The 16,016-nt window shown below is 44.8% G+C and overlaps 1 protein-coding gene across 5 annotated transcripts in view; it reads left to right on the forward strand.

Annotated features, from left to right (window-relative positions):
• The first annotated feature begins 8,303 nt into the window (after positions 1-8,303).
• The window catches only part of FBXO34 (F-box protein 34), a 44,205-nt gene continuing 36,492 nt past the window's right edge, over positions 8,304-16,016 (forward strand). For all 5 annotated transcript variants that reach the window (XM_054161671.1, XM_054161670.1, XM_054161672.1 and 2 more), the window contains exon 1: positions 8,304-8,396. The gene's annotated coding sequence lies outside the window, so the exon portion shown is untranslated. The remainder of the gene's footprint in view (positions 8,397-16,016) is intronic.

A 16,016-nucleotide genomic window follows, 5' to 3' on the forward strand; every position in this document is an offset into this window, starting at 1 on the left:
TCCTCCTTTTGCTATCAAAAGCCAAAACCAACACCAGCAGCCTAACTGAAAAACCCAAACGTGAGAGTAGTACCAAAATAAACATGAAGTGTTCAGAAATAAATAGCAATGTACCCATAAACTATATGTACTTAAGGAAAAAGCTGTCAAGAAGAACCTGAGCTATTTTAAGGAGTACAGACAAAGTCTGTTTGATACCATCACTGCTGGCAGTGACAGCTCCTTGTGCCTCACTTCACAGCACTATTCACATACCAAGTAACTTTTCCATGGCACCAACAGTACCTGCACAACCATCTGGAAGTGCTTGGAATAGATACTGGAGATAAATGTATGAGTCATAAATCTAAATGGGTGTATTTTCCTTCTTTTTTATCCAGTAAGTGCAATGCTGCAGCACAGAAAAATGGTTAATTGAAATTATACAAGAAACTAAACAAGCAAAGGGGAACATAAATAAAAACTCATCTTAAAGCTCTCACTTCAGAGACTAGATTTCTTTCACATGATCTTGGACGAGCTGGTGCATGTCAGTGCCACTTGATTTGTGGCTACCTTACATTTCATCCTGCATCTCACGTTCCAGCTTTCAGAAATTGATTAAAGATGCCAGTTGATGATTACAAACGATCAGACTAACTCTCCTATGGTCCATAGGTCATATTTGCCTTGCTTTTACATTTCAGTGATTTAGAAAGGTTAGTTTGTGAGCATCTCCAATCATCATCTTTGAACTGATCTTGTTAGGAATTCTCACAGTATAATGGAATGCCATGAAGAAAAGAGTTAGTGAGAATATCATTCTACTATCTGCCTCCCAGAAAAAGCAGGCTTTTTGAGCCTAGAAGCCTCTCCACCCATCCTTTGTGCAGTTGCAGAACAAATTCTCTAAGTTTACCACATATGCTCTAAATACAACACCACTCCTTTCAAAGTTCATGGACAAGTTTGAATTCAGTGCCTTGACAAAAGGTAACATAACCTATATGCACAGAAAATACATTGTTATGAATCAGGCAAGCTTAGAGAAAGCTGCATTTGCCTTAAACACCAATAAACACTTAACATGTTTAGAGGATTTTTCTGCTCTGCCTTCTTCTTTGAACAATATTTTCCTAGTTATTTTAGTGTACGTCCACTTAAAGCCTCCTCTCATGAATAAATGGCAAGAGCAAGTGATCTGTGCTCCACTAGGCAATCCTAAAGAATTCATCTGAAATCTGAAGAAAACAAATATAAGCAGAAGTATAGAGAGAGCTTCCCACAAAAGTATTATCAACTCACATCCCAGGTCACCAAAACTATGATCTCTTTGGGATCATAAAAAAATGTATGGCATGCTCAATATCCTAAACATCCCTTTAGGGAAGGAAAAAAAGAAAGTTATCAGTCTCCTTTTCTTTCCACGTTATGGTTTCTGAGTAGTACCTGGCCCAAACAGAAGTCTAGAAGGTTAACTGGAATTCCAATTGGGATAAATTCAAGACTAGCGGCAGGAAAGAAAGCAAGGGCCTATATAAAAGGAAAAATATGAGCCTGGCTAGTATATACTACCGAAAATAAAGGTGAAAACGTATACGCGTGATTTTTATTTTAATTAGGAGAAAGAACCGCTCCTGAGCACTAGCACCAGAAAAACCGAAGGAATTATACAGATATAGAGAATATTTAGGTGCTTAGGGCGCGTTTTTAGCCCAAATAGAGACAAAGCAGAACATGAAGAGCAAACGAGTTTATAGACTGAATCAGGTTTAGACCCAGTGGTTTCGAGACGAGGCCCCGGGAGTCACCATATCCCGAACACCATCGCCCAGACCCCTGCTTCCCACCGCGGCTCTGAGAGGCTTTTCCGCTCAGCTCCCTTTCCCTCACCGCACCGTGTCCAGGCCAGCTCAGAGACGATATACTACTGCTAGGCCCCTAGGACGACACCCCCGAAACTTGTTCCCTCTCCCACCAACACCCCCCCGACCCCGCCATACCTGTACCAGTCCTGAACGCAAGAATCTTCTTAACCCTCACGGCGCGGTCCGCTTCGCCTCACTTTCAAATCTCACCTGGCAACGCTCATTGGCCAGTCCTAGCCGGCCTCGCATTATTTCATTGGCCCGCTCGCCGCCAACCGTTGATGAGCGGAGCCAAAATCCAGGCTGGAGCTGTTTAGTGGTCTGCCGGCGCCGCCAGGCTTGATCCTCATTGGCTGTGCTGAGCATCGCCCCCACACTTGTCGTTCATTGGTCGGTGGGGGGGCTGCGGGCGAGGAGTGCAGTGAGGGGGTGACGCCTGCCCCTGGCGTCCCGCTTTAAGATGGCGGAGGCAGTTGTCTTGCTGTGATGGGAGTTGTTCGGGTTGCGGTCTAGTTCGCTCACACTCTACGGGGAGTCGAGGACGGGGTGAAGGACTCGCACGCCTCGCACTGCCCTTCTGGTGACCAGGCAGGCTTATGGCTGTCCCTCAGTGACCGCGCTCCTGAGGAACCGAGGTCAGGTTTATATGGGCTTTAAAGGCCTGGTGTTGTGCTGAGCCTCTGCTGCTCCTAAATTCTCTCCTGTATTGGCATCATACCCGCTCTGCGGTTTGTTGGGGTGGGTTGTGTTTTACGAGTCTCTCACCTGCCAGACAATTTGTTGTGGGTTTGCTTATGTAAAACCTGCAAAAACGCTAAGGAGGACGCCAGCCACTTGGTGGCACTGCGAAAATGTGGAGGGCGTTTGAGGGGAGAGTGTTTGCACACCACTAAACTTCTGAGCAGCAGGCGTGGTGGTAAGCGGCGGACGACAACTGTGCCTTGCAAATAGCCTAAAAATGCGGGACCGCCATACGGCATGACAGTAAAATGTCAGTAAGTGTTTCAATGAGCACTGTAGTGCAAGAAGACAGACATAAGTGGGTTAAAAATCATTAGGTCAGAGCACAGAGCTGGTCCCCACAGCAGCCATCAGAATGGCATCTTTGGAGAGCAGCTCTGTGCATGAAATGTCATCCCAAGGTTCCCTGTGCCGGCTGCCAGGGGTTACAGCAAAGATTCATAAACTTCGAACATCTAGACTAATCCTAAAATCTTTGATTTACCGTAGGATAATAAAAGATTCGTGTGGCAGTTATTGACTACTGCCTGGTTGCCTAATGATACAAAAAAAGGTAAACCAGTAGAGCTGCAGTTCCATTTGTAAAGCCTGACCAGAGAGTCCAATCCAATGCAGTCCTTAGTGCTTTTTGTTACTCCCTTTTTTCTCCCAAATCAGTGTAATATGGAAGAAATTCTGCAGTTACATCTTAGGGTATCAGAATATAGTCCAGTGATGCAAACCATGCTGAAACATGGGTTTTAGAGGAAAAAAAATTAAATCAGTGGAGTGTCTTCCAACCAAAAATCTTATTTTTATTATTTATTTCCCCCCCTTTCACTGCATGCCTGCATGTGAAGAATTCCTTCACGCTGAAACAATACTTGTTTGCCCCTTGGAGCATCTACACTGTTACATTTGCTAATTCCAATGCACATGGACGTTGATACTGAATTTAGGAAATGTGGCTGCAGTACAGGGGCTTTAATATCACTAGCTCTAATAACGTTGGTGACAGTGCAGAGGTAAGCACTTCAAGGCAGAATGGTAACCTGAGCACCTAACCCAGGTCCTTAGCAGGCTGAGGCTCTACACCTTGGCTGCTGGTTATCTGATCTGGGAAGGTTAAAGCCAGGATGGGTTTCTTTAACACTCTGCAGTGACACCTTCCACTGACAATATCTAGGTCACTGCAAGGGTCTTGGTATCTTTGAATAATGCCATGATTTTCAAATATTGCAGTGTCACTTTAAGAGAAAAACGTGCTAGCTGGATGTCTTTAAAGCAAATTCTTGATTGCTACTGATTTTAGTGTTTTAAGAGGAATAAACATATTACCATTTAATAGATAAAACCAACATTAACTCATTATCCTGTGCAGATATTATATATGCCTGAGAGGTTAAACCTCTCATTCTCAACCATCAAGCCTTGATGATTTGATGATAATATAGCTACATGAATGCTATTGAAGCTTTGAGAACCAATTTGAATCTGCCTATTTCTTGACACTATGACTGTGATTATTTGATACATTTTGTACTGAAGAGATTATTATGTGGAAACCTGCTAACTTGTTCTTTCTACTCCTCATTTGCTCACTGGGATTATTGTTCTTTGTCTGGGTAATTCTTTCCACCATTGCATAAATGCAGCTTACTGAGGAGCAATAGGGGATGTGTAGGGAAACATATGTCCAAATTTAGCCCTGAAATAATTAGAATTTCTGAATATATTTTGATTAAAGCTCAGGCAAATGGAGTTAAAAAGCTGAAGACCCCAGTGAGACATACTTCCCACTTGTCAAAAAAGCCTCTGTAGGCAAAGTAATGCACATGGAGCCAGCCTGATGCTGCAGTGGGCACAGAATAGTCCTCCTGCCAAATTTAATTGATTACCTCTTAATCAAGCATCATGCAGTGAAACCATTATGGTGCATTGGCTGTTGTTCCCACTCCTGATTATGCCTTTAATCTGAAGTGGCTGCTAGTTTGAAAACCAGAACAAATTCAGGAACAGAAAATAGAAACTGAATTCCTGTCTTAAAACAGCTAGGAAACAGACACCCTCAGTGTAAAAAAATTCTTTCTTCTATCTAGTCTAAATCTCCCTCTTTTAGTTTGAAACCATCATCTCTTACCCTGCTACAACAGGCCCTGCTAAAAAGTCTGTCCTCATCTTTCTGATTTGCTGTAAGTACTGAAAGGCCACAAGAAGGTCTCCCTGGAGCTTTCTCTTCTCCAGGCTGAACCACCCCAACTCTCTCAGCCTGTCCTCCCAGGCCTTGCATCACTTTTGTGACCTCTTCTGGACCTTTTCTTTCTTGTTCTGAGACAGACATTAGAACTCCCACCAGGATGAGCTTGGAGAGCAGCTTCCCTTTCCTGGGTATTTGCTCTATCACATAGATAAGCACATTCAAATGACCCCAGAGGCACTCCCTACAGCCCATAGTGTTACACAGAAATTGGTAAACTTGTTCTGTTCCCTCAAAGAGCAGTTAGAGACTCCTGGACCCCAGGTGTGTGGGCACAGGATCCAGAGCTGGTGGAAAAACCTACACACTATGTAAAGCAAGTCTAGGCCCTCCCTTGTTTGATGATTCCTGCAGCCAGGTCTGTGCTTAGTAGATGAGAGTTTCCACTCACCACTGAGAGGCATCTAAAGTTCTCCAGCCTTTAGAAAGATAGAAATAGAAAGATGAGGTACCCAGCTCTGGGCATGATACTGCACTCTGGCAGCCTGATACCCAATAGCTAGATGTTGTAGCATATTTAGAAGCTCCCAGCTTTCAGTGGAGCTAGTCTAACATGCAAATGAGCGATCTTATAATCTTACACTTGGAAGCCTGAGTCGTTTTTATCTCAACATATCTTTACATCCTCTGTTATTTACGGTATGTTTACACCAAACATTCCCTGGTGTTACACATTTTAGTCAAAAACCCAATGTAGCACTGCAGGTAAAACCATCCTGCAGCTGAATGTGTCCTACACGACTCAAAGCCACATTCTTCCAGAAATCACGTTTCTTTCCAGACTGAAACCTTGTTGGTTTTCTTCTGTGGGGCAGAGGGGAGTGGGAATTAACCCAAGAACAAATGCTGCATTCAACCATAAGCCACTACTGAGTCAAGACCAGACTTTTTGTTGTTTCCAGGGACTTTGGAGTAGGTTATTTTGGCCAATTTATACTTTGATCCCCTTTAGCAAAAGCAGATGAAGAAAACACTTGGTGCAGTGGGATTAGATGATGTTTCAGCAGTGTGAAGGAGGTTTCTAACTGGGTTAGGCCAAGACCATCGCCTTTTATTTGAAAAGAGCATCCTTTCCTCTAGCTTAGACAAGACTTCTAGTATACATTTTTTATTATTTTGGCTTAAAACTGGTATGTATTTTTTATTCAGCATGCTCCTCATTATGTCTCCATTACCCAGAAGCAGAACATCTTGTATGGGACAAAGATGTGACTGATGGAGTTAAGCTTTTCAAGGTCAAAACAGAAGTGGTAAGGGAGCCGCTTGGTTTAGAGCTTACAGCAACACAAAGCTGTGAGGAATATGACCATTAATTAAGATAGGAACAATAAAAGAGCTATAACGACTTGGTTAATCCTATGTACTCTGACAGAGTTAAACTTCTCCATGTCTCTGATAAGATAGGATTGGTTTTCTTTATCTATTGTTTTTGCAATGTTCGAGGCTACTGAAATGCAGAAGTGCCAGATGGCCATGTAAGCTAAACAATGTGCAAAATCTTTCTTATATAATCACTAAATGCCCTAAGGGGGGCAGAGTTATTCAATCATTAGAAGTCACTTAGCAGCAAATGGCATTTAGCTGTCTTTATCAACTTAGAACAAAATATTTGGACTGTACCATTGTGGGGCCTTTTTCTACTATGACACGACACATGTTTCATTCCCCATCGGTTGATATCTGGTGTGTCAGTGGACATCACTGAACTGTGGCAAACCTAGAAAACAAAGTTTTTCTCTGTACACACAAGTAAATCGTCATGGTCCTGTACCAAAATAAGTAATTTTCCCCTGGAACACACAAAGCCACTGGTCTTGTTCTGGTGTTTTGTTATGGTCCAGAGGAGAAAGTACTGGAAGGATGGGGAACTGTGGGTTCTGTTTTCGGCCTTGTCACTGATCTAATATCTGACCTTCAGCAACTCATTTTACCTCTGTCCTCCCCCCTGTCCTCACTTTGTATATAGCAGCCATAGTCAACAGGGACTGAAGAGACTTTGGTATGTTCATTTCAGCTATTTGAGATGCCATGTTAATGTGATCCTGTACATTGGCTAATTATCTCTGCCCCTCATCAGGACTCCTGTAGCACAGTGCTGTGCTGACACACTTATCCTGCTTTTTAGCTTGAGAATGGCTTCAAGGATCTTCTCACAGTATTGCATTACACAGAGCAAGCAATGTCTGCACTGCTGCCCTCCATCCAACCAGAGAAACCAGGTCTTTTTGGTTTGCTAGCCCTGCTCTCACCTTGGGTTCCCTGTGGACCTGCATCCCTCCCTCTAAGCAGAAATGAACTGCTAAAATCTTCTTTTGAAGAGGGGGAATGCTCCTTGCAGGAACCCCTTAGGTTGAAGCAAACATCTGGTACCCCCACTTAATTCTCCCTTTCCCAACACCTTCCCTTTTGTCATCGTTCTCCACATCTTTGGTTTCAGGGAGCTTCTCTGGTGCCAGCCTTTATTTCCCTGCAGGCTGAGGGCTCTGCAGGGATGGCACAGAGGAGTCGGCTAGGGTGATGCTTGCCTGATGAACTACTGCCCACAGTCTGTGCAGCCATGCCTCCTAGATACATCTACACCAGGAACAGCAGCTCATGTTTTCCTCTGCCAAGGGCAGCAACCACACAAATGATGGCAAAGGGTATTTAGTGATTGTGCTGAGGAGGCAACCTTGGCAAAACGAGCTTGCTGGCAATGCTGACACTGCACTGATGTGGTTCCAGTACCCCGAAGGATTACCCCTTCACACTCCTGGTAACCTGCCAGCAGCATTTTTGGCCCTGCAGTCAACGTTACATTGATTTTAAATCCAGTAGGCCTACCAAATGAGTTTCTTTGGCCTCCTGCAGAGGTTTTATATAGATTTTGAGCCTGTTATCACCATATGAAATCCACTCATAAGCTGTGTGTGCCAGGCAGGAGGCTGGGAACTGTCACCCTTGTTGCTTTCAGTGCCACGTTGGTTACTAAAACCCACAGGAACCAGTGTCCCAGTAGTAAGATCCAAGCCTGGAGACACTGGGGTGAGCGAAGCTGTGGGCACTCCACCCCAGCCAGCGCTGGGGGCTACGGGGAGACATCGATCCTGCCAGTGCCTAGCACTGGGCTCTACCTTGAAACGTTTTGGCCGGCACCGAAGGGGCGAGGCCCAGCTCCGAGGAGTTCGCTGAGGCCCTGAGACCTGCGGCTCCAGGAAGGGCCGCGGAGGTGAGCACTGGGGCCGTGAGGGGGCCTCCAGGTCCTCAGGAGACCCACGAAGCCTCGAGCCAGGCCTCCAGTCCCTGCGGTGCCCACCCGGCAGTGCCTGGCGCGGCGGGGAGGCCGGTGCCTGGCACGATGCGGAGGCGGTCGGTGCTGCTGCGGCCCTCCCCGGCGGGCCCGGGCCCGTCCCCGTCCCGCCCCGCCCCGGGCACGGATTGGTGCTGCCGGCGCGGCCCCTCCCGCCGCACGGGGGGTGGGGGGGATCCGGCCGCGCTGCGCCGCGCTGAGCTTAGCCTGGTGGCTTCGAGCAGCTCGGTGCCGCCAGAGCGTTCCCCCCCTGCCCGCGAGAGTGCAGCTGGCCCCGCTCCGGGTAGGTTTTTCGTGGTGCGGCGGGGCCCGGGGTGGGGAGGGCAGGCGCTCGGTTTGGCTGGGCTCGGCTCGGGGCCGCGGGCCGGGGCGGGCAGGTGGGCGGCGAGCAGGCCCCGCACGCACCGCCTGTTCTCCTTGGCCGGTCATGGCGGCTCCGGGGGCCGTCGAGGGGCGTCTGGCCGCTGGCCGGACCGGGCTGCGCGGCGCCGGGCCCCGCGGAGGGCACCAGGCCTCCTCGCTTCGCACAGATCCGGCGCCTCCCGCCGCCGGCTGCTCCTTTTCGGGTTTGTTTTATTTTGTTTTCTTCCCGGTGCTCCGGGGACCCTTCTCGTGTGCCAGGGCACCGCGGGGTCAGAGGCGGCCGTCTCCCTGGAGGAGGGTTTGTTACATTGGCCCCGTTGTGCCTCCTCCCCGGCTCCGCTGGCAGCGCTCCCGTGGCCTTCCCGCCTCCCGGCGGGCCCGGCCCAGCGGGTCTGACAGCGTGAGCCCTCTGCCGTGGTGGTGGGGAGAGGGATGGACGGGTGCGGGGTGCTGACCCTTCCGCTCGGCTTCGGGTCGCGAGGCATCTTCTCTCCCCTGCGGTTGTGTAACGCTCTCGGCCCCCACGGCCGACCCACGCGTGGGGAGGGCATTGCGCCCGGGAGGGGGGTCTTGGGGGTCATTCCAACCTCGTTTCTGTCTGCGGTTCACAGTCTCTTTGTAGGCATGCGAACGACCATGCATGGGTTTTCTTTCCAAAAACCCAAACAAAACACATATATTTTTTCCCCCAAATTTTGATCTGCCGAGTGCTGTCACTTCCTGAAGGTGTTTTCCTGCACGGCTCACCCCGTGCTTCGTGCGTCCTTTAAAAGGGAAGGAGTGTGAAGCTCAATAAACATAAACAGTGATCCCCAAAGAAAACATTGTTAGATGTTGTAGATAATACTTCTAATAACGTGTTTGCGTGGGGATGGTGCAAGAACCTGAGGAAAGGTTAAAAGTACAATGACGGTGGAAGTGATTATTTTCTCAAAATTACTTCCTCCAAGGTCTTACTTGAAACAGTACGTGCAGCTTTTCATTTCTTCAGTAAACCAAGGCTATTGACTTGTGCCATGTGGCTTCCAGTTGGAGAAATTCTGCTCAGATCAGCTGGAGAAGTGGCTCTAACACTTGTTCTGCAACACCCACCAGCAGCGTTCGTTTCTCTTCTCAGCTCTTAAATAACCAGGTTGGATGGGGCCGTGAAGCGCAGCCACGGCAGCTTGGGGTTTGTCGCGGGCTGTAAAACCTGCCTGCGAAGCTGTGTAAATACTCAAGTGGTTCACCCTGCTGCACTGCATGCTGTCTTGGCTATGCCATAGCTCTTGGTATACAGTTTTGGGAGCTGGAGATATCCAAGTCTGTCTTTGAAGCAGCGAAGCACCCAGCTCAGACTCCAGTCGCGAGTCTTAATGAGTGTTTGCGTAGTGCTTCGTGTTTTCTCGGATGAAAGGTTTTACATAATTGGCCATTATAATTGTCTGTCACCCCTTGAGAAGAGCCAAAAAAAATAAGCGTGGAGGTAGGTAGTTGTTTTGGAAGTCCAAAGTCTAAACCCATGAATGCCTGTAGGGTTGTTACTGCTTAACGTGGAGGCAGCAAAATGACCAACTGAAAAAATTAATCTGGCTCTGTTCTTCTGAGCCGTTTGATCAACATGGTCCGGACAAGTGACATCCTGCTTCAGTTTGAGCTAGTTGTTCTTCAGTGGCCAGAATGATTTCTAGTGTGACTCTGCACTACCTTGCATTTTGGTTGTGTTTTTTTCTTTCTTTTTTTTTTTTCCTTTTCCCTAGCAATCTTAACTGGAAGCCTTTTACAGTGTTTTGATTCCTTTTTCATAAATGGCTAATCCCTTGCTGCAGGGGATGGGAGTGTTGTGAACGCAGTGGTTTTGGGTCCTGAGGCGAGGGGGAAGGGAGCGCCTTGTGTGGCTTTCCAGCAGGCACCCGCCTTCCCCAGGATTGAGTGAAAGAGCCTTATTGACTGGTTTTGAAGGTAACATGCCCAATTCTCCCCTTACATGCTGAAAACCATATATTTGCTGTAGCACAGAGCCTCTGAGGGGAAGAAATGGAATGTCAAAGAGCCTGGGCTTCATCACGAGCAGCCTCCTAATACAGGCAGTGTCTGTTAATTGCATCGTGCTCATCAAAATCTCTCCTAACAACAAAGTTCTATTTGAATAGGTGTGAAAAATTGTGGGATTTGATTTAATACCAGCGTCTTATCTTGCAGGCTCTAAGTTTTCCCTTTCACACTTAATTGGAGGATGAGCAGAGGTTGAGGAGGAAGCTGTACACATTTCTCTCTCACTAAATGCTGTCTAAAATCTTTTTTCCATTTTGATAAGGATTGTGAAGGGGTATGAGTGACTTGAGAAGCAATAAGTTGCAACCAATTTTTTTTAGGTGTATAAAATGTCTTTATGTGTCCTTTTGGATTGGAAGCTTGTCTTGTAGCGTGCTATGGATGTCTACCATGGTATTGGTGATGCTTTTAATGGCAGCTAGCACTGAAATCATGTGTTCATAGAGACTGGGCTGTAGTTCCTGTGTCAGGGAGGGCTGTGGCTTTGGGGTACAGAGGTGCCAAGGTTGATTTCTGGTGCTGTGAAATTAAGTACTGTGTAGTAGTAGGTGCACAATGCTACCTAGGTACTAACTGTCCCTGGAGTTCCAGGTGTCAGTACATACACTGTAATATGTTACTGTCACTTCTTGCTGCCATGTAGCATAATAAAACGATCCTCATCACTGGTTGCTTTGTTAGCAGCAAATATAGCACGTTTTGGTATTCTCATTGCAGGTTTGATACTGGATTCAGAGAACATGGCAGCTTTTCTTCTAGGTAGTATTTGAGTCTGTAGAGACAACATAGGACTAGTCCCAAGCCTATGATTAAATATAATGTAGCTTTGGAAACATGCATCTTTCGTGCCCTTGCCTTTTTTTTTTTCGCTCTTTAGGATTATTTGGTCATTGGATGCTTTATTAAATTCCTGTCACATACATTTAAGCTTTTGAAGCAGATCTTAGTTTAGTAAAAGTTGTTGATTGCAGATAACTTCCCAGCTTTGTATCCTCACTAATAAGGCAGGCACAGAAATGACACTTTGATATACGTGGCTGCTCTCTTTTCACTTCTACCATATTTTACTGGTTTTGCCTTCTAAGGTAGTTGGATTCTATTAGCTTATTAAAGTTAGAATCTACTCAAGTCAGTGTGACAGACTTTTTCTTTTTTTTAATGTCATGCTCCTTCCCCTGAAATACGTGTTGAGAGAATTACCCATAGTGTAGATACTGGCTGTAGTTGTGGGATTTGTATTTGGAAGTTGTAGTTGTGGGATTTGTGTTTATTCCCCGAATAACTTCTCTTTTTTTGCCTTGTTGTGGAAGGGGAATATCTGCTGTATCACTTGCTAATCCTGCTGTTGCAGTCTGATGATTGAAGTGTAACTGGAGATGTATTTACCAGTGTAGTCATGGTGGTTGGTTTTAATCTAGCTATTTGGGATATCAAATGCAGAGAATCCACAGCAGGAGTGGCTTTGGTGTGGGTATAGGGTGGACTTGTGCAACGCTTGTAAGTGGTACTCACATGGACAGCCAGCTTGTAGCAAAATCTGGGTGTCTGTAGCGTCATTGATGGGTATCAGAGGCAGATGGATTAAATATAGCTCAGGTATGCCTAAACATGTTACATTGCAGAGGTAATAGCAGTGTTTACACAGATCACCTTCCTACACATCAGAGGTTCAACTACCTCTTTCGTGGTGAGTTGCTGCTGGGCAGCCACATGACTGCTTAATGCTGTTTTGGGAGTAAAAGTACATTACAGAAGGATGCACAAATGGCTGTTAAGAACATGTCAGCTTTGTAAGAAATACATTATTTGGAAATGGCTGGTTGGTATCTTTGGGTGCAGAAGATAGTGCTTTGGGTTTTTTTCCCCATGTGATTAAAAACATACCTTGCTTTAGGAGCTACTGTGTCTGCAGTTCACAGCAAAGTAATGGCATTTAGGTAGAACAGAGACTGAATTTCTGCCAGTTAAAATCTTGTTGTCCTAATGTGCCATTCTGCACAGTGCTTGGGAGCCAATATCCAGTGTTCTTCTGCCTTGCAGCAAAACAACTAGCGATTAAAAATTCAGCAGATGTTGTGGTTCACTTAACTACTTGTTCTTGCATCATTCAGGTCATATCACACAATTAATGTTGCTAATGTTCAATCTAGCTTTTTTTTTTTGCCCTAAGAATGGAAATTATCTGAATTACCATGGGATTTACAGAACTGTTTTGGCAGGAACTAGGCTATGCAAAGTAAATTATTCAGAACTGTTTTCATTCTTCCCTTGACTTGGAGAATCTCCTTTTGATTTCTCAAATATTTCTTGTGCGTGCCAGACAGGGCTCTAATTTCTGCAGCTTTTCTCACTTTAAAAATTGAAGTGTTTTCTTTTGATTGCTTTGAGATAAGTGAGACTCCCTAGTTGAGAAAGGGGAGTGGGGGCTTTCTTACTTAAACTCAGTATTTCATTTGGACAAAGACATATTTTTGTACTGGAAGTCTTGTTTTGGGCAGGACTTTTACTGCTTTCAGTACATCTACTTTTGATTTGTGCAGTTTTGGTTAATAGTATTCAAACCAGCGTGTGGCTTACTTGACTTTTAAATCAGAGTTAAACTTTCCTCTCCCTACGTTCCTTTAATTATGTAAGTTTGGGTTCTTTTTGTAGCAGATGCAGGTTCTGGAAACCTCTTTTGGCCTACTTGTAGCTACAACGCAGTATTCATATGGCGCACACAGGTTCTGGAAACCTTTTCTGGACTACTTGGAGTTACCATAGAATCATAGAATGTGTCAGGTTGGAAGGAAGCTTCAAAGGTTTTCTTGTCCAACCTCAGTGCAGTGAGCAGGCATATCTTTAACTACATCAGGTTGCTCAGTGACAAAGCAGTGTTCATGTAGCAAGACTTGTGGCTGGTTTTCACTTCTTTAACCACTTTCCTGTTTGGAAGCTGCACAAGAAGCAGTCTATCACTTCTCTTCTTCATCAGTACTGTAACTCTGGCTTTAGTTGACCTCCCTGGACTTTCTCAGGACTCATCTGCTGATGCTTATGGTAGGAGGTCAAGATGCTCCTAGGTGGCTGCCTTCTAAACTGGATACATGCATTGACATCCGTCTTTATGCATCATGCTTCTGTGAACGTGATATAGATATCAATCATAGAACTGCTTCGTAGAATTGTTTTGTTTGGAAAAGACCTCTAAGATCATTGAGTCCAACTGTCTACTAAGGTTAAAGCAGGCAAACAACTGAGAGAAGTTGCTGGGTCTTTGAATGTCTTTGAGAGGAACTTGCTGTACTGGGGCAGCTCTTGGCTTGAGTGCTTGAGAGGAACTAAATTCAGAATGTGGAACACAGGTGGAATATTTTGGTCAAGGGCACAGGCAAGGTTCAGCTATCACTTGGTGCATTGCTGCAGGTAGCTTGAGGACTGCAGGGCTTAGGAGAAGACTGCATTTTTAAAACATGAAGTGGCAAATCAGGAATGGATACTGTGCAATACAGTATATGGCATACTATATATGATGGATATGGAGAAATAATGTATGTTGTTGGGATGGCTTTCAAGAGGACATATTTTTAGTCAAGGCAGGCATTTTTCTTTGTAAAAACCTGTCCAGACTATTAAAGCTAATAACAACTTGTTTGAGTTCAGTTGTTGTCAGATAGTCAGTTTGGAAAAATGAAGTTTTAAATATACAAACCCTCCCCCAACCTCTTTAAGTGCCCTCTTTAGGATGATGGAGAAGGATTCAGCTTGGGGTTTGTGTATTCCTGATGCTGTGTATGCATGTATCCAATCTGTTGTACTTGCAGGATTGATATTCAGGATAACATGTTTCATCTCCAATTGCAAAAAACCCAACAACAACAAAAAAGCTTCACACGCAGCTAATTCCATCTGCTGGAAAAATAAGAGCGAGGCTAACTTCATCACTTTTTTGGGACCTGCTTTTTTGCTGTGCTAATTACTATGTATGAACTTTGGAAATTTGCATAATTTTTTGGCAAATCTAAGTGGCAGCCATTTAACTTACAATTTTATTAACTTTAAACATCCCTAGCAACTCCTAGTTCATTTTGTGGGGTGGTTTTTTTGGTGTTTTACAGGCTTTGATTTTTAGTAAGCTTCAGTAACCTCTTTTTTTTTTTCCTCTTTGCAGTGACTTTCTTTGTAGACCAACAGCTTGCTGCCATTTTCAGTAACTTGCAATCTGCAGTCTAATGCAAAACTCCTTCTGTCATTCCATTAGGAAAAGTATTGAAAAAAGAAATTCTTGCAAAGTGGATGCTAAAACAGTGAAACTATGAATTAGGTTTTGTTCATTCTTAAGTGCTCTTAAGAGCACTTAAAGTGTAGATGTTTTCAAAAGTAACTTTGGGGAAACTGGGGCATGTCAAGTCTGGTCCTAATTCTGCTAAAAGCTGGTTTCATGTTGCAAATTCTTAAGCTCGAAAGAGTTTGAATACAGAATCATCATTGCAGATAGCTGCTAAAGGTTCTGTCTTTCTGAAAGGCTGGGTTTAGACACACCTCCAGCTTCTCAAGGTGTCTAGCAATGCCACTTTGACTTGGTTTGCCTTTGCTCTTGTGATCACCTCCTTTTACTGATTTGGTTGGTGTATAATCTGTAAAATATTAAAATGTTTGGAATTTTATATTCAAAACCACTGTTTGCTTTTTTTGCAATGCTGTTACTTTCAGGCTATTTTTCTTTTGGATGCAATAGACTGAATTGATTTTTAGAATCTGAACTGCTGTTTGTGCATTATGTCTCAGTACCACCAGAAACTTCTATTTTGTAGTGTGCAACTGCAATCCCATGTCTTTCTCCCTCTTTCCTCCTCCCTCTGACTCTGCTGATCACTTAAGAATGCAGTTTCTTCCTTGGGATGAACAGAGTTATATTGCTAGGCTCTTTAATTCCTCTTGAATTGGCAGAAAGCCAAGCATAAAATCTTGTTCGTAAGTCACTCTAGAGAATTATTTGTACATGCTATTATTTTCTTTGCATGCTAACATCACTTTCCCCCAGTCTAGACCAGGCATAATTAGATTTGTGTGTATGTGTAGGCTTGGGTGTTGCCACTCTGCAGCCCAGCAAGCAATTTGAAGTCCTTGGGCAGTTCGAGAGCAAAATTTCTTGTAGCATCAAAGGCAGCAGCTAGTCTTTTGCATCTTGGTAGGTGAAATAATTTTTCTGTTGTGTCTAAACTTCAAAGACTAACTGATGGCTTGTGCCTGTGGTTTGGCTGTCTGCAGTGTGGCCTACTGGAGGCTATATTTTAAAGAAGAGTTTGGACACTGGGTTCAAACAGGACTTGCTGTGTGTTTAGCGATGGAAGCTAGTGTTGAATTGGAGTTTGTGTTCACCAGCTCACGTGCTTGCAGAGACAACTCAGTTCCCTTCTGATTTATAAAGCTCATCACTGAAGTCTTTGTTCTGAACTTTGCCTCACCTGTGACTTTATTGCAAAGTATAGAAAGCCCTTCCATCATGAAAGGCTTTAAGACTGTG

The sequence above is a fragment of the Dryobates pubescens genome, chromosome 5, assembly GCF_014839835.1.
Source record: "Dryobates pubescens isolate bDryPub1 chromosome 5, bDryPub1.pri, whole genome shotgun sequence".
In the NCBI taxonomy this organism is placed as follows: domain Eukaryota; kingdom Metazoa; phylum Chordata; class Aves; order Piciformes; family Picidae; genus Dryobates; species Dryobates pubescens.